The sequence below is a fragment of the Phalacrocorax carbo genome, chromosome 2, assembly GCF_963921805.1.
Source record: "Phalacrocorax carbo chromosome 2, bPhaCar2.1, whole genome shotgun sequence".
NCBI classification, from domain to species: Eukaryota; Metazoa; Chordata; class Aves; order Suliformes; family Phalacrocoracidae; genus Phalacrocorax; species Phalacrocorax carbo.
In genome coordinates this window covers 156,691,557-156,713,153 of record NC_087514.1, presented here as the reverse complement: position 1 = coordinate 156,713,153, position 21,597 = coordinate 156,691,557, and the positions used below count along the sequence as shown (strand labels likewise).

The window sequence follows — 21,597 nt, the reverse complement described above, 5'->3', positions numbered from 1 at the left end:
TATTTCATGTTACTGTGTATCTCTCAATCCTGCAGCAAAAGTGCGGATCTTCAGCTCGCATCATATAACCAGCTCTGAGACAGACCACTGATGCTGTATGTCTTAGTTTCTGTTCAAGGCAAGCATCCACTTTTGAAAACATCACTCGGAATTTCTCCAGGTTGCACTTCATGAAAGGAGGAATTTGCCGGTATCAAGGCCAGATAAGCAGCACATTTTTCCTCTGCAATGAGATAAGGTTCAGACCCAAGAGCGTGATAAAACACATATATATTAAATAGTTAAAGATCCGTTTCGAATGTATTATTAAAAAAAATAATAAAAGAAACAAACAGCAACTCCAGCAGACACCACTAGAGTTCTCCTTCTCCCAAATATCCCTAGCACCATCCTAAACCCTGTTTACCCCAGAAACCTGAACTGTGGACAGACAGAAGAGGAGAGAGAGAGAGAAAATTCAGACACAATAAAACTCTGAGGGGAAAAATATGTGGAAGGAGGAGGCAGCATCGGCCTGGGGAAGGGATTGAAAAGTTTCCCCTGGCTTAACTTCTCCCCCCCGCCCCTGCAGCAGCAGAAGCAGCGGCAGCAGCACAAGGTGAGAGAGACTTTTAAGTCTGGGGAGGAGGGGTGTGTGTGCGGGAGGGGGGGTGAATTTACAGCCCTGTGGATATTTCTGTGTCTGCCTCCCTGGCTTTGGGGTGCGAGAGGCGCCGTGTCTCATGCTGGGTGGATATTTTTTTTTAATATGATGGAGGATTATAAACATGGCGCCTTAAAAAAACTACAAAATCATGTACACACTGTTCCAAGGAGATGGGGGAGAGGGGACAGGGGAAGGGCTGGGCACCAGAGGAGGGGGTGATCCTGCCCCGCGGGGTGCCATATGGGGCGGGGGGAGCGATTATACTTAATAATAAAATGTATGGGGCTGCGGTGGGGGGGGGGGGATATGATATGGAAGGCGGGATTTTTTTTTTATTATTTCATTTTTCGGAGTGGGCAGGAATATCTGGCAGCCCGCTTGGAAACCGAGGAGAAGGGGACGGCGGCGGAGCGCGTGTGATTATTAACGGCGATTATTTTTGTCCCCACACCTTCCCCGGTCGGATTTCGGCTGGGAGGCGGCGGCGGGTCCCCCGCGGCCCCGTGCCGAGTTGCCGGCAGCCCTGGGCCGGGGCGGGAGGCGGTGGGGTGGGCGGAGGGGCGCACAAGGGGGTCGCTGCCCTGGGCGCTCGGCGCGGGCCTGCAGGGAGCGTGGGAGCCGGGGACTCGCGTGAGAGGCGAGGCCGAGCGGGGTGTGGCGCAGCCCGGCCTCAGCCCCGTCACCCCCCCCCCAAGCCCCGCTCTTCTCCCACACGCGGGGCGACCCGATTTGCTCCCCACTCCCCCCTGCTTCCCTTTCTCTCACACACCCCCGCCCGCCGCCCCCCGCATTTCCTCGCTGGGGTGGGGGATGTCTGCTTGGAGGACGGGTCTTGGCCCGAGTAATGGCAGCTGCTCGACAGCGCCGAGTCTCCACAGGAGAGAGACGGCGGGCCCCCGCAGGCCGGCCGCGGCGGGAGAGGGGCCGCGGCTGCCCTTCCCGGCGCGGGGCAGAGGAGGGGACGGGGAAAAGGGTGAACTTAGAGCCCCAGCCCTCCTCCCTCCGGGCGGCTGCGGGCGGGCTGCGCCACCCCCGCGGCGGGGACGGCCTCAGCGCCCGGCTCTGCGAGATGGCAGGCGGGGGACGGGGGGCCCCTAGCTTCCCGGATCGCCCTGCTGGCGGAGCGCCTCGGCCTCCGGCGTGGCCCCGGGGGCTTCCTCGCCCCCCCCCCCCCCCGCCCCGTCTGCTCCGAGGCAGGGCGTGGGGGGGAGAAGGGGCAGATTTCTCCGCTCTCCTCCTCCGACTCCCCCCGCTGCGGGCGAGGGGCGTGCGGGGAGCCGCGCTGCTGCGGGCCGGGGCCCACCCGCGCCCTCCGGGGACAGCTCTCTCGCTCCCCTCGGCTGGAACGGGCCTTCCCGGAGCCCCGCCGGACGTGACGGTCGGATTTCGGGAGAATATGAGCTACTGAGGGGCTTGCTTTTGGTGGTTTTGGGGGCTTTTTTTGTGTCCGTGTCCCCGAAACCGCGTCTCCAGATAACTCCCCTTGGTTCACTTCGTGAGGTGTTTTCCTTCTTCCACTTCTACGGGGGTTGTCCAGAGGCCTATCTGCCTTCTCCCTTCGGGGGGAGAGGATGCAGGTGTAGGTGTGGTAAGGATGATGGGGAGTTTTGGTGTGCTGTCCTGAGCTTCCGTGTGTTTCCAAGAACAGTCCCCCCGTAAATTACTGATGTTAAGGACTTGGGAAACTTTGTGTGTCTTTTGGGCTTATACTGAAAACAGCAGACTTTGTTTGGGAAATTGTTTTTTGTCTTCTGTGAACATGGCAAATGGAACTTTAGAAAGGCTAGAGCTGGGGTGGCTTGAGAAGAGAAAAGGGAATGAAAAACTGATTTGGTGCCGGTGGGTTTTATAATATTATAATTTGGCCTTTTAACACCCTGGAATCATCTGCCACAGTCTCTGTATTGTAGAAGTAATACTATTCGTTGTATTTTTGAGATCTTACTGCAGTGGAAAGGACCCAAAGTAGAAAATGCTGTCTTGTCCTAGATATGCTGAATTTTTTGCGCTTCTGTTGCTATTCTTTGCAGGAAATTGTTTAGTTCTTTAGGGGTGATCACTGAGACAGGTGTCGGGAGGGGGGAAGAGTGGGAGTGGAGATGCCAGTTTGTGGTTCAGGCTGCAGTCCCTTGGGTTTTTCTAGTCCCTCATCCTTCAGCATGAAGGACCTGGCATCTCTCCACATTTTTCTATTTTTTTGATTTTGTTATCAACCATTCTGAGTGCACTACAGAAAGTCTTTGGGGAAGTAGACCATTTGCTGACTGCTGTTTTGTACAAAAGTGAAAGTACCCACAAAATAATTCTCAGCATTGATTTATGTTTATTGCCAGCTTTTCCATGCCTAAACAAACCCTCTCTGCTTTGGCCAGATATCTGTATGGGGAAGGGAATGGTTCATGGGCTAGGTAGTTGTCATGGATGGAGGTGCACAAAGTCAAAGTAGGCGGCTAATATAACCCAAAATAATTTTTATTCTCACCAAAAGTGGTTTGATGCTCCGACGAACATTTGAAAACCACAGGTTCAGGGTGCCCTGTGCACAATGGACTTAAAAATTCTTAAGCTTTAGAATGACGACTGGAGGTGCGCAGTCACTCACTCACCCAGGAAGGCAAGGGCTCTCCAACTTCACAGAGTTACCTTGGGTGGCATCCTGACCCAAGGGGAGAGTCCCCAACGGCAGACCCGCTGCTCCCAGGCTCAAGTCACCCCCGCAGAACTCCATTTATCCCCTAGCTGCATCTGATCCGCGGTCACATCTGGTCATGTCCATTTCCTGTTGGCTGAGGGCTCCGTCTGTCGGCGACTGTGTCAGTGACAGCAGTCGCAGCAAGGCAGTTATGGCGCGAAAGTGAGGGCACAAAAAGTATCAGTGGCTGCTCTGCTGCAGCCATCGGAAAGCCCTGTCCTCAATCAGGGCAGGTGCACCTGCTGCAGTAGTACAGCAGAGAGCACTTTTATCTTTCTGGTGGTGAGTTTGGTTTTAATGAGTGGGGAAAAAAGTTACTTTGTTGATGACTCTTTGTGGATTGTGCTATGGAGGGTGGTCTCTGCCATCAAGAAGAGGCACCTGCAACTGATAGTTGGTATCGGGTTCAGCACCAAAGGACTGAATGAGAAAAATGACCCTTCGACTCCATCCTACTAGCTGGATAGTGTGATGGAAATTACCAAGTGATGAAGTCAGCTATGTAAGGGGAGTTGCGGGTGTGTGGATGTTGGGTGGGGGTCTCAAGACTTTGGTGGTGTGCTAGAAGATGCTCTCTTTCCACAATGTGGAGCTTTATAGCACTAGTTTAACAAGAAAGTGCCCTCTATTCTGGTTAAACAGGTGTATTTTTTTTAATCTAAGCAAGCACTTAGAGCCATTATTTTTAAATATAAATGTAAAAAAAAATAAAAAGGAGTTTGTTTGCCATGGACTAAAACTCCTAGCAGCTTAGCAGTTTGTCTTAGTCCTTATGTATTGTGAGCCAGAGCAGTACTTCTTAACTTTTCGGGAAAAATTGAACGCTGCAGAAGTAACAAGAATTTCATGACTGTAATCGCTGTGTGTGCAATGTGTGACTACTAGGTTGTTTGCTGGAATCTGGTGCTGTGTGCCCATACTATTTGCAGGTAGTAGGCGGTCTGTGTGCAGCTAGTATTAAGGTTGCCTGTGGGTCCTGCCTGCCCTTGTACCAAAGAGTAGAAGGGACTGTTGAGGAAAGTCTTGAGGCTTCTGCAGGGCAAGAGCCTGGATCATCTTTTCAGCCAAACATCATCTCAGGAGCAAACGAGATGGTGAAAGTTTGTGATGTGCTTGGCATTTCCACCTTGCAGGTAAACATAACCTTCCGGGTGCTGTTAGTGATGTGGTGCTCCTGGAGAAGGAAACAATGTGGATGGACAATGAGTTTGGCTTCACACTTACCTTGAAGTGGCTTAGGCTACATCTGGACTGCTGTGCATTTCTGTCACTGAAACGCTGCTTGGGGGCCACTGAGCTGTGCTACCTGCAGTCTCTGAGTTAGGATGAAATACTTGAAAAAGAAATAGATAAAAGGCAATGTTTGAAGATGTTTTCTCAATTTAGGTATCTAAACCTCTCCATAACTCTCTGCATTGTCTAGTTTGTTAGAAAACTGTCTTATTGCACACAACTTGAGGATCGGGAAATTTTGGAATTAGGAGACTTGTTTTGGAATAGAGTACCCAATTTCTGTCAACTAAAGTTTAGAAATCCTGGCCATACTTATAACTAGTTTTCATAGTTACTACCTTCCAGTTTTGCAGAGCATTTACCCCTGGAAGTGTGTAAAAGGACTTCAGGGAATGAATCTGTCCAGGATAGAAGTTCTGAAAGAGGGACAGGGTGGTGATGAAGATGTCTTCAGTAAACTTCTGATTTCCTTCTTAAATTGAAGACTTTTTAGCTAGCTCTAGAGTGGCATAAGTGTCAGTAAAATAAATCTTTTATCCACAGTGTAGATTGTTACAAATGCTGTGTCAAACCATAAACAAAATCAATCTATCCAAAGTACGTGTGGCTCACACCAGTGATGAACCTGGTTCATAAAATGCTGAGTGGTCTAAAATTGCTGGCCAGATGTGTACAAGAATTTACTTTCCTGGATGAGTTAAAGTAGATGGTTTTTATTTTTTTGCGAAAGTTAGATTAGAATTGTTGGAGCAATTCCTTTTCCCATGTCTATCCAGTAGATATATACATTTCTTTTGAGTTCTGACTGCTGGTTTTATTAATTGGGGTGGTTTTCCTTCCACAGTATACAACTTTCTTTAGCCATCCTTCTTGCACTGATTGTTTAGGACCTAATGTCAAATCATGTTCTTTATCTGCAGAGGTTTTTTGTGTTGGTTTTTGTTGAGTTTTTTTAGTCTCAGGTTATGATGAACACTCCCATAGTACTTGTGTAGTACTTGGAGTGTGGTGCCCTTGGTAGCTGGGCAATGCAACATATGTCATCTTTTATATAGCTCATACATTTTAGTCTGTCAGTGTTGCTTGTGCTAAGTGTTGTGAACAAAGATTGTTCTTGTCAGGTTCTGGATGATTTTTGATCAGTTGAATGTAAATTTAGCTCATAATTGGGTTATTGTTCTAAGGTTTAATCTGCCAGTTGGGAGGATATAGCCTGCAAAATAGGTAGTTTATAAGATGAGGTAATGATTCAATTTTGCAGGAATTTCCTAATAAGTTAACTCTTACATTCCTAAAACAAGTGTTCAGTAATTTTCAGTGCAGTATAAAGATGCAAATTCAGCAGTGATGACAGGGTATCATGTAATCTATACGAAATGCATAACAAGTGTAGAATGCTTTTTCTTGAAATAAAGCTCAAAATTGTCTTTAAATGGTGGAAAATAACATTTCTCAAAAAAACCCTGTTCATTCCTGGATGTAGTGGAGGTACCTGGAAGTAGATTGATAGGTACTGGAGTGGCTATGTACAGTACAAGAAACGCTGTGGCCTCTAGCCTGAGTGGGTGAACTCCTACGGCACACGGAGCGCCCTGGTTTCAGAGGCCTCTCTGCATGCATCTCCCTTTGACGCCAAGGCTGGGTCAAGCCAATTTTTTTCCCATATTTTCAGTTCTAGTTTTTAAACATAGTTTTATAATCTGTTTAAACCAATGACTGCCATCAAGTTAACTGAGCAAGCCTGAATTGTGTCTTATTATTTATTTTTAACTAAGCTGTGGACCTTGAATTATACAAAGAATTTTTTTTTGAGGAAAACTAGGCAAATAATTGCGTAATGGATTTTTAGCATTGTTTTTGTTTCAAAAGGAATAAATAAGCTACTTGTTCCAACTCTACTGTTTCACTGAGTGTCTGAAGTCATGCTAACACACACTGTTGGCTTGAAATGCTTTTTGATGTAAGATGGCTGCAATCAGTTTCTTTAAATACACAAGTTATTAAAGGGTGAACTAACTTGAATCATCAGCTATGCTAAAGGCTGATTTTTTCCTTATTTTTTAGTAAGACTTCATTCACATTTTTTATGTCTCTCTGCTCTCCTGGAGATGAACAGGGTCTTTTAGTCCTGTAGGCAGGCAACAGCAGGGACAGTGGTGATACACTGTGACATGTCCATGAACCCAAGTTAAAGCTCATGGCATCTAATTTTAGGTCAGCTAGCTTTGGTAATATCCCATCAGAGCCTGATCCTATAGCTGTACCACACAGATAAATCCAGAGTGTAGTTATTGAGAGTTTTGTGTACAAAAAGACTGGTTTTGATTTTCTTCCAGTCTCTCATTTTCCACTTCACAAATGTGCAGAAGTTTCTGCTGTGAAAGTATAGAGACATATAATTTGAGTTTAAAGTGTGTCATTGGTTAAAGTGGCAGGATCATAATATTTGTAATTTCAAAATTACAGACTATTTAAAAAATATAAGTAAACTTTGTTACTGGTGTACCAACAGTCAGAATATCTTTGCGTATACCTTTACACTGTATTCAGTGTTGAATTCCAAGATTAAATAATTGCAGAACAAGACATTGTGAATTAGTGATTATGACTCTTCATACAACTTTTAATTGTAGTACAATATAAAACTAATGCTTAACAAATAATTTTAGCACCAGAGGCAGTGAAATCTGAAGTGCTAAAATCCACTTATTGGTTAAAAAATTAAGTCAAGCATACCTACAAAAATACCAGTAACATCCCATTCGCCCTCTTTGTGGAAATTGCCTTTTTTGCATGCAAAGAACTGGTCTCACTGTGTTAATTAATTTTTTGTCTGTAATAGGATACTATTGCTTTGAGATCTAGTAATTTTTAAAAAAGAAGAGTTAAGCATATTGCTGTTTACCTCTCATTTCTTGTATGCTTCGTTTCCTTTTCCTTTGTTAGTATGTTAAAAATACACATGAAACCAACTTGCCTTATATTCAAATATATGATTTTAATGCAGCTGACTTAACTAATGTTTTGGTTACAGACCATAGGAGCCTGCTAGTAGGTGTAGTACTCAAAAGCAGCATTTTGGAAAGTGGATATTTGTACTTTGATCTCGTGCACTTACAGCACAGCATTATTATCTGGTCTTTCAAAGATAGGTGGACAGGAGTCGCATGCGGTGACTCTTGGGACATAGTACTTAGTTCACTAATTTTGGCAGCGTGATTATCTTCCAGCATTAGGTTTTATTGGAACCTTTTGGAAAAGTGATGATGTGAAACAAAATGGGGTTGACATAAAATTATTAGCAGAATCCCAAAGTGTCTAGAAATAATATACAGTAAAAAATAAATTAAAAGGATGTAAGATATGTTTATTGCTCCACAAATCTTTGACAAGATCTGAAAGATAAGAGAGCTTTATCTTTCTTAGCACGCTATCGTCATTTTCTGTTAAGTCTTACACAACATTTATGCATTCAGTAAGAGAGAATCTCATACTAGGGATACCTGTTTACCAATACAGATGTTTCTCAAGTCAGAAACCAAGTAGCAGCCTAGTCTGCATTGACTGTGCCTTATTACTGTTTTCTTGGTGTCATTGCCAGTAAAATAAAACTTCTGAAGGGGAGATAGTCTGTGCCTTGCTGCGTAACATTGCAGTGCATGCATTCACTTGCACAAATTAAAGTGGAAATTTAACCCCAAAATGGCAGGGTTTTTTTGTTCCTCCAGTTTTCCCTTTGGTTGGTAGGTTAAGTTTGAGGTTGGTACCTTCTGAGCTGTCATTGCTTCAGGGACAAGCTTACACCCAGTGTTTATGCATAATCCCCTCTCCCCAACCAATTACTTAAGATTGAGGTTCAAAATTGTGCAAAATCAAAACAAAAGAAATGCTATTTCATAAAATGTAACCACAGGCTGCTGATTGTTCACTGTTGCAAATTAATGATGTTCACTGCAGAAGATTCATTGTTACCAATAGATTAATATTCATATAATGATGGAGACCTTGGTCATATAAGCACTTGTTTCCCACAGGCATAAAAATGCATAGGCCTTGGAGCACACTGATGAATCAATTTTATTTTCATAAAATATTTTTTAAAATGAAAGCTTTACGTACAACTCCAATATTCAAGGAAGAATGCAGTTACAGTTTGTTTTGCCTATACAATTTTATGTAACATTATATTTTTTATTCTTATGCAATGTTATGTAGGCATTTTTCATGCCTTTTGAATATCAACAGTATGTCTGTTCTTTTAAAGAGACTTTTGCACACGCTACATTGTATGTTGGTTGTTGTTCCCAATGAAGTTAAGGCACTTTTCTTATGTGTACATTAGTCTTCAAAGGAATTTACAGTATCTGTGAAAAGAAGAGAGGAAACACGGCCAACATTTTTCTATTAGTGACTTTTAATATTTTCTGTGTATCTTAAAGCCTGTATGTTACAGAAAAACTTAATTATAAATAAATCAGTAAAAGAAGAAATATAAAGATTCTTAATGGAAAACCTGATACCATTATGAGAAGAAAGGTTTATTTTTACATTAGGAAAGCTAGGAAACACATACGTCAGTGAGCTGAGAATTTTAACGTTGTTTCAAAATTGTGGGAATCATGTATGTGAAAGCAAGTTTAACAGTTGTATGATTTTATTTTTTTTCTACCACAGAACATAAAGTAAAAACCTGCAAATTCTGAAAATTATCTTGACTCATCCTGTTCATTAGCAAAATCTAGATGATCCTTTGCGCTCCGTGTGACAAGGGGTTTAGAAAGAGTAATGTTCTCCTCACCTTGTGCTTCCATTCTTTCTTTGTTATGCAGTTCAGAAATCTCAGAAAACTTTTTTTCCTTTCTGTGTTAATTAAAAGCAAAGAATTGTTGTTAGTTGTCTTCACAGGAAGCAGACTGGCACCGTTTTTAGCTTCATGTAACTATAGTTGCGACTTCAGGATGTTCCTAAGAACTGACTGCACGAACCTTTTCTCAGGAAGCTGGATGTTTCAGTGTCAGTCATCATGTGCAAGCTGACATTTGAAGATAATACGGCACGCTGAATAATTTGGCATCGACATGAACATTTTCTCAATTAAAAAGGAGAATTTTAAATTATTTTCACCAACCAAAATAGCTTTCTGAAAACTTCTCTTGATCGTGGTAGAATGTGAGGGAGAGTGAGAAGGGATGTACACTTTGCTCATTGATAACTCACAGTGTCTGACCTCTCTCTTACAAGTCTGACTAGAATGTAATGTCAGTTGTTCAAAAGCTGCCATAAGTATTAAAATCTTGTTTATTTGTTTGCTTACTTGTTAAAGAAAAGATTGCTTTATTTCACTGACATACCTTTTGAAGGAAAGTGCTGATGCATACCTGGAAGCATTTCAGACTGACAGTGTTGGAAAGCAAGAAGCATGGACACTCTCAATCTGTAATTGCATCTCACCATTTTTTAGCTAAGTCTTCTTTTTACAGTGACCTCAAGTAAATAGACTTACAGGAAATATTTGTAGTAAGAAAGAGATTCTTGTTTTTCCTGCGCACTTTCCACTCCACTGGCTCCCAGAGGCTTCTTTGTAGAACCTCCTAATTGGAAGCATACTCCTAACTTCTCCCTGATTGCAGACGTGAGATCTTCTCTTGTTATTCAACTTGTACCTTTTAGAAAATACGGATTATTAGTGAAGTACCTCCAGGTGCTAGTTCTATTAGGTTTTCTAATCCATGCTGAGATTCTTTTTCTCAATAGTTTTAAAAAGTTTTATAAAAATAACCCATTTACAAATCTTCCAGGTATAAGCCTAACTTGGAGCACTAACTTCTGAAGACATAGTTTTCAATAGAATGGAATGATTTTTGTCCCTTGTAGTGGCACAGGAAACATGGATAAACATCAGCTAAAGGTAGTTGGTGGCGCAGATGCTTTGAGTATGGGTGCTCCAAGGAGCCTAGAAGTAGAATGGTGTTTGCTCTGCCAAGTTAGTGGATAAGTTGTTACAGTTTCCCGGGCCAGCAGGAAGGAATAGTACCCAAATTTCCGTTTGGCTCTTCTTAATGTGAGAACTGCCTTTCTTGATCAAACTAGCATGTCGTGTAATCCAGAGTCTTGTCTCCAGCCATTGCCAATCTCAAATGTCTCCCAGAAAGATGCCAAAAATCACCCAATTTTCTGATATAGGAAGCTATAGAATACTTTTCCCCCCACAGCAGTTCCCAGACAATAGTAGTTTAGATTTTGGTTCCTGCTTTTATGCATAAAACTTTATATTTATTCCAAAACCCTTTTGGGGGTTGTTGTAAATTCTCTTTACTATGATAACTGAATAAAGTTCAAACCTACTCCTTTTTTGGGTCAAACCTGGTCTTCTGTCCTTTCCAAATGCCTTGCAGCCTCCCGCTGCAGTGGTCTTTCTCTTCTGTTATTTACTTGAGAGCTCCTGCCTCGGTTGCAGAAGGGAGCCACATATACCTGCCTGTCTGCACAGTGTTTGATGGAGATGAGAGACTTTGAGGGGTGAGTTAATGAAAGGCCATAGTGGTTGTCTGTTGAGTGCAAATAAGAGCTGGGAAATGCATGTATGAAAGGAAGAAAGGGATAGTTATGGGTGAAATGCACATTGAGAGAAAGTCAAGGTACACATGGCACAGTATACGTGAGAGAAGGCCAGTGTCTTTGCTGACATAATTTGGTGCAGCACTGTTGACTTTAGTGGAGAAATATTCGTTTACACCTGCAGAAAATTTTCTCCTCAATATCTGGGAATGAGAATATATAATGAAGTGTTTATGTATGAGTGACAGAGAGAGAGAGCAGGCGAGAGCAGGAGCGCATGCACGCATTTTCAGGCCTGATTGATTATATGAAAAAAACCCTGGAGTTGAAAGAATGTTATTTTAAATTAACATTCATTATCTTCACGCGTGAGATAACAGTTCACTTTGGACCAGATTCTAGCACCATTATGTTTCTTGAGCAGAGACTGCTTTTTCCTTGAATGAGGTTATTCAGTGTGAGAATGGCAAAATGTAGTCTGATCTCTGACAATAAAAATATATGCTTTAGTCACCATACATTAGAATAATACTGTATTATTTCTGTCAGGAAAACATGGATTCTTTTTTTAAAATATATGGTTACATTTCCTTTGAAATGTAAAATAAAAAGTAAGAGAAACCTTTTTTTGATCTCTAGTCTTATGCTTGGAGAAGCTTGTAGCCATTTTAATTCACACCATATTCATTGATCTAGCAGTTAGATTATTTAATCACACTGCAGCTAGGTCATCTACCTATCGGACACCGTGAAAGGGTTCAGTCATATACTTTGGGTTATTGGCTTCTAAATGTCACTGGGGGGGGGGGGGGGGGGAGGAAAACACAATGTGAATTCATGGTCTTACGTTTCAACTTTTTTTTTTCCCTATACATAATACAAATATTAAAAAAAATGCACATCATAGCAAAAAAGGGAAAATCCGATTTTGATCTTTGGCAGTTATTTTCCTTTTAAATACACAGGTTTGCAACATTAAGTCATCTAACATAGCAGAAGCTTGCTATTAAGTATTTTCATAACAGACAGTTTGTGAGCATGAAAACGAAAGCTACATTTTAATTATAACCCCAAATAACTTTCTGAAATTAAAAAATACTCTAAAAATGGCTTATTCTGTAATTTCAAGTATAATCATGGAAAAAGTGGGAAAAGCCTGTATTTTAGGTATTCAGCAGCACTAGGAAACTATTTTGCTAGACTATAAGGGCTACAATAGTAGAAGCCCAGTGATCAAGGTTTATAAAAAGGGAAATGTGGCAACACCCGATGTGTGGCAGTGAAAAGTGGAGGAAAAGATTGTCATGATGCTCTTAAGTGTCCTGTATTTTCTGAGACAGACCTACTCACAATAAAGTGAAACCTCTTCTTGGTATGCAGTAGGCGAGTATCTTGTATAAAAAGTGGTGGTAAATTCTTTGGCAGTGATGCACTTGGCAGCAGCAGTTTTTAAAGGGTGACCCACGTGCTTTTCAGTTATTTTCCTACAGAGATGAAAAGGAAAGTTCATGCTATTCTGAGGTATTGTTTTAGTCTGTCTGAATGCAGGTGGAGTAAGAAAGTCATGTTTCATATGAAGATGGGAACTGTATTTCCCTCTTGTGACGTGAAGGCTAGGGATCCAGAGATGCTAATTCTGTCTGTCTGTGTCTGGATCCCTTGACTTATTTTCTTGTGCTGTCCTGATGTACACTGAAAGCTCCATCAAATGAACAGTTATGATCATGTTAAGTATCTCTGAGTGTTAGTATACCTTCAGCAGAGAGTCTCTAAACAGAGGAAGGGGTTTGTTGTTCATCTTATGAGCAGTGTTTTCTTAATAAGCAAATTATTTGATGGTTTCACTCTCAGACTATTTTAATATCTCCTCTGCTTTATTATATTAGTCTATGAGAATTTTGGTACAACTTCTTGTTATACTTTCATCTGGGCACTCTGGGATGCGATTCATTTCTTTAAGTAATACACCGTGATGTATATACATGAGGAGCCCGACTGTAGAGGAGGAATTTGACTGAAGGTTTTATGAATACCATCCCATTGCTGAGTAAGACCTCAGTGCAGCAAGACAGGTTAAATAGGGATCTGATACTTCTGCACTCTTTCTTTGGAAGAGCTCTGAGTGGGCTGCAAACTCAGACAAATGCACTGTGTCCACGCTGTGTATTTCTTTACCAGTAAATAGGGACTTTAGTCGTGGAAGGCAACTCAGTGAGGTTAAAAAACAATGGTGCTGAAACCCAGCTGCATGACAAAGGAAAATGAGAACTGAGTGATAATAAAAGCAGAAAGTCAGTGTTAATGCAGTGTATTTGCAGTTTTTTTCAGGAGCTGAAGATGCCTCTTGAAAAAGGTTGTGGGTGGCTGAATTATAGTTTAGGACGTGTCAAGAGAAAGGGTCTCTAGCTACGGGTGAAGCAGACTGAAGCCCTCCTCTGCAGGAGAGCTAACAAGTGTCTGTTGAGTTCAGTCTATTCTGGTGGGTGTGGTGGGCAGATGATTATCAAACAAATAAACGAAGTACAATATTGCAATGGGTATCAAACCTTTTCGTGTCTACATAACTAAATTACAAAACAAAAGAGCTCTTGACAGTTTGAAATTACAGCCCTGTTTTTGAACATTCTTCCGAGTTCCACTGAATTTATGAAATTAACTGAACTGCCAGAGTGCCAGGTGGAGAGCTGCCGGTTAGCTGTTGTTGCAGGAACCCCACATCTCAGGCAGAATGTGCTGCTTTACAATCACTTTGTCTTGAATTTAAATGATGACCTTCACTTCCTGCGTCTCAGCCTACAGCAAGCTGCAATGGGAGGTAGCCCTGAGAAGGTGTTTGCTAATGAGGCTCTAGCACCCTTGACAGATATGCTAGGTAATTAAAAAGTGATAGATGATGGTGTACTGTGTTTGGAAATTTCATTTAAAGTATACATTTATGTAGTTATGATTTTGACTCATCCATGCCGTTTGTTTGATCCCTTGGCACTTTCCACAAGAGTGGAAAGTCCTCGTGTCCTGGCCAAGTTCCAGTTTAGGTAATTACATTCTGACTACCTACATTTCTGTAAGGTTTCATTTGGATTTTGTTACTGTTGTTTATTTACATAGTATTGCATATGTACTTGGCAGTTTACAAAATAACAGCACAGGATAAAAAAGTTACAAAAATCTCTGCTCCAAATTACATTTAGTATTTGTGCATGAATATATATAGTGTGGCATGACACAGTACAGAAAAAATACAAAGTGACATATTCAGTAATAGCGCTCATAGAAGAGGTAGCTTTTTAGAGTTTATGAAAAAGAAGAGACGGTGCAATCCATGAAGTACAAGTGTAAGACAGCAAAGGGGAGATGAAGACAAAGGAGGGAGCTGAGAAAACCAGATAGATCTGGGAGGGATGAGAAAAGAAACACAGGATGAGGTTTAGTTCAAGAATGCTTTGTAGAAGACTCCTGCAAAAGCTGGTACACCATGTGTTAAGTTGCTGAGCAGTGTGCACTGTTGAACATATGATATATTTTGCAGCAGGAATGGATATAATTCACTGCTAGGAGAAATAATACCTGTTTGTATTGTAATTAAAACTATATATATATTTACAAGGCCATTGGGCATGGATTTTACATGTGTATCAACAAGGGAGGGGGTGTCAATTTATGTGGCGGTGTGTACATGTGTCAGTACAACTTAGGCAATCACAGAGCTGCACGTAACAATCATCTGCTGGTGCAGAAATGTTCCTCTTCTACATACAAAGGCACATTTTCTTATCTACCACTCAGTCTCTCGGAATCCTGCTTAAATTACAGTAGGAAGAACTTGCTGTGTGTTGCTGTAGAGTGACAGGTAGGTGAAAAAAATGAACCCAAGCCACATCCTGTTGTGGAGAGTTGTTCTGTAGAAATACGAACTTTAAAGCTGCAAGCTTACTCTTAAAACTGATTGATATTAATAATCAGTATTAAAATGGAATGGATTTCAAGAGGAGTTCAAAATAATCCAATAATAGACAATATTGCATAACCACAGCAGTCTAATATTTACAAGAACTGTCCCAGTGTTATTTAAAAAATACTTAAGTCTGCTTAGAGATGCTTGCTCCGCAGCCCAGATGTACCCCATTTAACACAGGTATTAGAAGTATGTGGAAAAAAGTTTAAACAGTTTTCATTTTGAAAATGCTTTCCAGAAATATGATTTTGAGTAGTACTTGTGAGTGAAATCATCCTCATCTCAAATAGATTGTTCACAACAAGAGGGTTTGGGGTTTTTTGTTTCATTTTTCTAGAAATGGAAAAAATGGTTTTGAAAATATCTTGGAATTTGCATATTAACATTGATGCTTCTTATTGTTAGTAGTTTTTACATTACTTCATTTGCTAATAAAAGTAGTACATAATGTACTGTGTACTTATGCAAAAGAGATTTAGGACAATGCATGTGCTTTTCAAAGTTGTGGTTCTTCCTATTTTTACTTTGGTCTGTTTAATGTTTTTTTGGGATATCTATCTTGGCATTGTTTTTGGAAAGAGTTTCAGAAAATATTTTCACTTTAGGTCACAGATACTCACTAGTACCCAACCTTCAAGCTCATATCTAGCAGGGCTACACTGATCACTTACTCTGACCTCCTTTAGCTCCTGTGTAATCGAGCTTAAATAATTTTACCTATTTCTCCTGGATCAAGCCCACTGAAAATGCCACCACAAGCCCTTGTGACAGCAGCCAGGCTGTCGTGAGTAAGTGAAAGGGTTGAAAACCCATCTTTCAGCCCTGTTGGGCAGACAGGGATCTTACCCATTTAGCTATGTTTGTCTAGTTGGCTCTTTTTTTGTCATCTGTGGGCTTTTCTAATGGAAAGAGGCAGGAATACTTCAGTGAGGAAAGCCATCCAGCGCCCACATGCTGTGCATTCTGGAAATGAGATCCATGTGGCTTCTTACCATTTTTTTTCCTTCTGTATCATTTATTAAAGCTGTTATGGAATATCTGCTTAAGGCTAAAAGAGTTTGAACTCTCACTTGGCCTCATTAAGGTCTTGGGCTTGGCATTTACTACTTCTGCTTTCATCTAGGCCGCTTCCTCAGAGGCTTTTGCAGGACATACATATGTTCTTATGGATGACCTCCTTCATCTTCTGCCTCAAATTATGGTAGAATTATACTTTTTAATCAGAAGGTTTTATTTAATCTCCAAATTTTATTTCTGGTGTTCTGCTTCTAAACACCAGAATTTGTTTTTTATACTTGTATGCCGAGGGTTGTCTACTTCTATAGTCACACATTCAAATGCTTCAGGCTATTCTTGTGTGTTTTCTGAAGTTTTCTGAAGGGTTTAACAGTTCAGCCATTTCCACACAGACTGTTGAAGTCAATTGGAGACTGTCAAAATTTGCTATCAGACTGCTAAGATGAATCTCCTGCTGTTACTACAGGGTACTTCTCCAGAGCACACAACATTGTTAAGAAATAGCTGAGGTATTGGAGATGATGTTTTCTGGAGCTCCATCTCTACCTCCATGTGCTGTAACATTACCCAAACCTATGTATTGATAAAGAAGTGCTAGAGTGGTTTGTACAAAAGACTCCAGGACCTCAGGTACTTAGTGGCCAGGTGTAGTTGTTTAAGTCACTGTGATAAACTGTATTTGTGTGCTGTCACTCAAAAGGAGATAAAGAGGTGATTTACCAATAGGAGGGTATTTTTTATATGTATAGTTAACATTTATGGGTTTGGGGTTTTTTTTATTACTTTGTTCTCCCTCAGAATTTTTGGAAGTTCCCTGAGTTTTATTTCTATGGTTGAAAGGAGGCTAAAAGTGGCACAGTCAGTCTGCATCTTTTATACCTGTTCATTGCAAAGATGTGAGACTAGACTTAACTGAAAGGACATATATGTAACTCATTAGTTTGAATATATATGAAGAATTAATGTCTCAAAGAATTCTGGTTTCTGGTACGGCACCCCTCTTTTCCTTCTAACTATAATTTTAAACTTTGATCAACAAATGTGCTTAGACTAGTGATGTGCTTATTAGGTTAAAAAAAGAACAAACTTTTAATAGGAAAAAATTATCACAGGGCAGACAGCATGGGATTTCATTAGCATTTATGGATTGTTAAACTGCAATTTAAAAGTCACATTTCTGTCTAAAAAAGTTTTCCACAATAGTCATACAAATAACATTAAACAATGCTTTTTTAGTTTGTTTACTTGGGATCAGATCTTCAGTGATTAAAGTTGCAGGGACTGTCTGTGAAGGCTACACTACTTAGCTGCCATTGATTTTAGTGGGACTTTGAATAAATGTTAATTCTGAAAATCCTGCCATGCATGGACCTCATCTCTGTCTTCAGACATCTTTGAAAATCTGGCCCTTAGGACAGTTGACAACATTCGCATGTTGTTTCAGTGGTTTTCCCTTACCAATTTCCCATTTTACTCTGCTCAGGAAGGTCGCTCAATTATAAACAGTATTTTGTAGTAATTTCTGAACTTAGACTTCATACCTGTCAAGAGGGGATAGACTGACAGAAGAGCCTTGGCCCTGGCTTTCCACATAGTATTGTAGTTCTTTGCTCTAATAACATAAATAGTCCTTAGGATAATTCTTTTCATCCATAGATGTTTAAGTGCTGCACAAAGGGGATTAGTATAATTAGTTTGCATTTGGAAATGGTAATACAGAAATACGCATTGACTTGCCTGAAGTTAACCAGCACAGGAGGAGACTGTACCAAGTTAGGAGCCCTGGCGCTTGGTCTTCTTTCTTCAGTAAATGTAGTTTCAGAGTGCTTGATCTATCCATACAAAATATCCAGACAAGAATCTTGTAAATGTAATGACTTGGTACTTAAGCGGTGTGAGTCATGTTCTGGGATGCTGGCAGTGTTTTTTTGTGATATTTCTGTTTCACATTCAGCTTCGGGGGCTCAGCGGGGGCTTTTGGTCTGGTTGCCATATGAAGTTCATCAGGGGTGACAAGCGAAAGCAGCTTAATGTGCTCATGTTATTTTTGTCTATAGTAGAAATTTGTGATGGGGACTATTTCTGTTTTGCATAAAGTCACCAAAATAATGCGTTGGGCTGTGAGCTAACTGGAGATGCCCAGGACTACTCACACCAGACTAGCCTGGCTAGTGTTAGTTGTTGGATGTAATTATTTTGATTTCACTGGGGGCAAAGGCTAAAAACCACTTGTCAGACTTCCGAAATTGCACACCCTGATAATTGTGATGCTGAAGTTGGGTACCTCCGCTGGGCCTTCCAAACATTGCTTTTTGTGTATTGGTTCCCCAAATGTAAAATGAAAAAAAATCAAAAAACAAATCTTACAAGTGCTCTGAGCAAAAAAACATTCAGGGCTACAAGATCCTCAGCCAAGATGTCTTGTGGAAAAAACACTAGTAACATTATCCAGCTTCTAGTCACCATGGAGTACTTGTCACTCTTCTCTCCTTGCTTTCTCAAAATTTACTGTAGAGGAGGGACACCGGGCCAGGTTGGATGTGTGTACTGTAGGTACTACGGGAGCTCTGGGTCCAGCTTGTTAGCTTTTCTCTACCCCATCACTTAGAGTGGATTACAGTAAACTTTTCAGGCAGGAGAATAGACATGTGGTCTGTCTCCCTTAAATTAATTCCTGTAACTTGCTCAGCTGAGGGTTTTTCCTGATCCCAAAGGCTAGAGACCATTCCCTCCAAGGACTGAATTAGCCAACACCTGCCTTGAGAGCCCCCAGACTTAGGACACATTTCTCCTTAGGATTCCTTCTCTTGGGCACAACAAAACGGCTCCCCAGGGAATCACAGAATCACAGAATGGTCGTGGTTGGAAGGGACCTCTGGAGATCATCTTGTCCAATACGCAATACACTGCCTGAGCAGGCACACCCAGAGCAGGGGGCACAGGAACGTGTCCATGTGGGGTTTGAATGTCTCCAGGGAAGGGACCCCACAGCCTCCCTGGGCAGCCTGTGCCGCTGCTCTGGCACCCGCACAGGGAAGGAGTTTTTTCTCATATTCAGGTGGAACTTCCTGTGTTCTAACTTCTGCCCATTGCCCCTTGGCCTGTCGTTGGGCACTATTGAAAAGAGTCTGGCCCCATCCCTATTGACACCCACCTTTTAGATATTTATAGGTATTGATGAAATCCCCCCTCAGTCTTCTCTTGTCCAGGCTGAACAAACGGAGGTCTCTCAGCCTTTCCTCATAAGGGAGATGCTTCAGTCTCCTGATCATCTTGGTAGACCCAGGATACTTCATGTTGTTTTCAAAGTAAGACTCTCAAGATTCCTCATAGCATACTCATTCCTTCTAGTCACAGCTCTATTTAGAGAAAGAACCGATATTTGTGGGCCTTATGGGTATGTTGGATGGGAAGGCAACTGGTTGAAACATGGAGGTCTGTTTGCTGAGTCAGTAAAAATATCTAATCTTTATTACTCTTATTTACAGTCTGCTTATGCTAATAAGCTAGGATTTAGATTTGTTGTGAATTAGATGTTGACTTTTCTCTAGTGTTCCAACAGAGAGGCTGAAACTGTGCTGTTACCTATGTTACTTTCTCCATCTTTAGCCTGTGAATATCCCATGTATTTGCGTAGCTTCATGTCACACTCAAGGAATTCAGTAAATGTATCTTTGATCAATACCTATGGTTCTTATGATCTCTATAATTGTGTCTAGAAGCAGGTGCATATGGAAGAGAGTAAAAACCCACTTAAGCCTCTGGCCAATAATGGCATTAGGATGACGATACAGCTAGAGTAAATGAAAATTTGAAGCTCTGCTGTAGTTTCTAATCATTAGCATTTCAGATGGAAGAACCTGTCATGACGTCTATATAAGACACAGGTCATGTCATAGCGGCTTTTCAATGTTTACTGTATAGGGCAAGTATGGCCAAACTCCCTCACCTTATGGATTACACACTATATAAGAGCCAAACCCACCATACCATATGCTTTGGAGAGCTGAGGGTGCCCAAAATGTGGGTAGAGACTTGTCTCAGTGTTGAGTGCTAGGGTGATGTTTGCTTCAGCAACCTTTGTTGACTTGTTTCTTCCACATCCAATAATTTGAATTTATTCAGCCACCGCTGCATCAGCATGGCCCTGCTGCCAGATATATGACTGGCATCCTTGCGGGAGCCACACCTGAAATATTTTGAGCCAGGAGCTGTGCACTGGCTACCACTGACTTCAGCAGCTCTGTATGGAGCAGGTGAGAATAACTCATCAGGTTTCTGAAATGATTTACCAGTCATGCTGTCTCACTTTCGTGCTTGTAACAGATTTTGAATATACTTCTCTATGGTATGATTTCCTCCCTGTAAAATAGCATTATCAGCACTTTGCTATATTATGAGGCATTTGGAGTATAAATTAGAGGGGAACAGTTGCTAAGGCAAACACTTCCATTTTATTCAGAAGACAAGTCTGCTTCTAAGACCAGAAGCAGATAAAGATAATATGCCAATACTTGTAGCACTAGGAGAAAATTAGAAGTAAGAAATAATGCATGTTATTTTTGTGGGAGCAATGGATGGAGAGAAAGTGGTTTTGATAAAAATGAAGGCAAGTGCAAAAGTAAAAGGCAAGGAGATGTAATACACTAAATTATTTAATGGCTCTATAAAGGTGGCTGGAGCTTCAAGTTGATGGTATCCCTGTAGCAGCAGGAAATGAAATCGTGCTCAAGCCATAGAAATTGTGAAAAACGCTTGCTACTATGAGTTTTGGCTTAAAGAAAGTATTGCATTAAAGGTAGCAAATTTTGTACTTAGTAATTAAATTAATGTTACTTTGAAATTGAGAAACTGCTAATAACTTGTGAAAGAATGTCACAGGCAGTAGGCATCATCTTCCTCAAGAGAAAAATCTTCCTTAAAATCCTCACCCTAGCCTCACTGCTAGCAATTCCCTTACCAGTATTCTACTACTATTTCTTCTCTGGGAAGACTGAAATGGGTTTCAATTTACATTTGCTCATAGCCCATTCTTTACTTTTTGCCATGACATCAGAAGTTCTGTTATCATCAGTGAGCTGAGGCATCCACTGTGATAAAATCAGGAACTACCCTCAGCTTTTTAGAGAACTGAATGTTATTCTTACAGAAATGGGCAGAGGGTCCTTGTGCTGTAGAACATGAGCCCTACACTTGGAAACACCCTCCTCTATTTCTTTCTTGAGCGTAATTAAACAGGAATGGCTTCTTCAGTGTTCACTCACTGAATACTCATCTTTCAAGAATGCCTAGAGAGTATTACAATGAGAATGTATATGTTGGTGTTTTTTTTTTCATTCTATAAAAATAAAGACGATTTATGAAGTGCTAAAGAATATAGATAGGATATCTTTTTTTTAACTGAGGTTAAGAAACTTTCCTGGTGTCGTAGCAAGTCTGTAGCACTGCCAGGAATTGAACTTGGACATACCTGCAGGACAGATCTTAAACAAATTT

At 41.1% G+C, this 21,597-nt stretch overlaps 1 protein-coding gene across 5 annotated transcripts in view; it reads left to right on the top strand.

The window, feature by feature from the left end:
• The first annotated feature begins 385 nt into the window (after nt 1-385).
• The window catches only part of ZMYND11 (zinc finger MYND-type containing 11), a 106,875-nt gene continuing 85,663 nt past the window's right edge, over nt 386-21,597 (top strand). For 4 of the 5 annotated variants that reach the window (XM_064445007.1, XM_064445006.1, XM_064445003.1 and 1 more), the window contains exon 1: nt 386-598. The gene's annotated coding sequence lies outside the window, so the exon portion shown is untranslated. Of the gene's footprint in view, nt 599-1,043; nt 1,063-21,597 lie in introns of those variants that run through there. The other variant, XM_064445005.1, reaches the window with a different exon arrangement.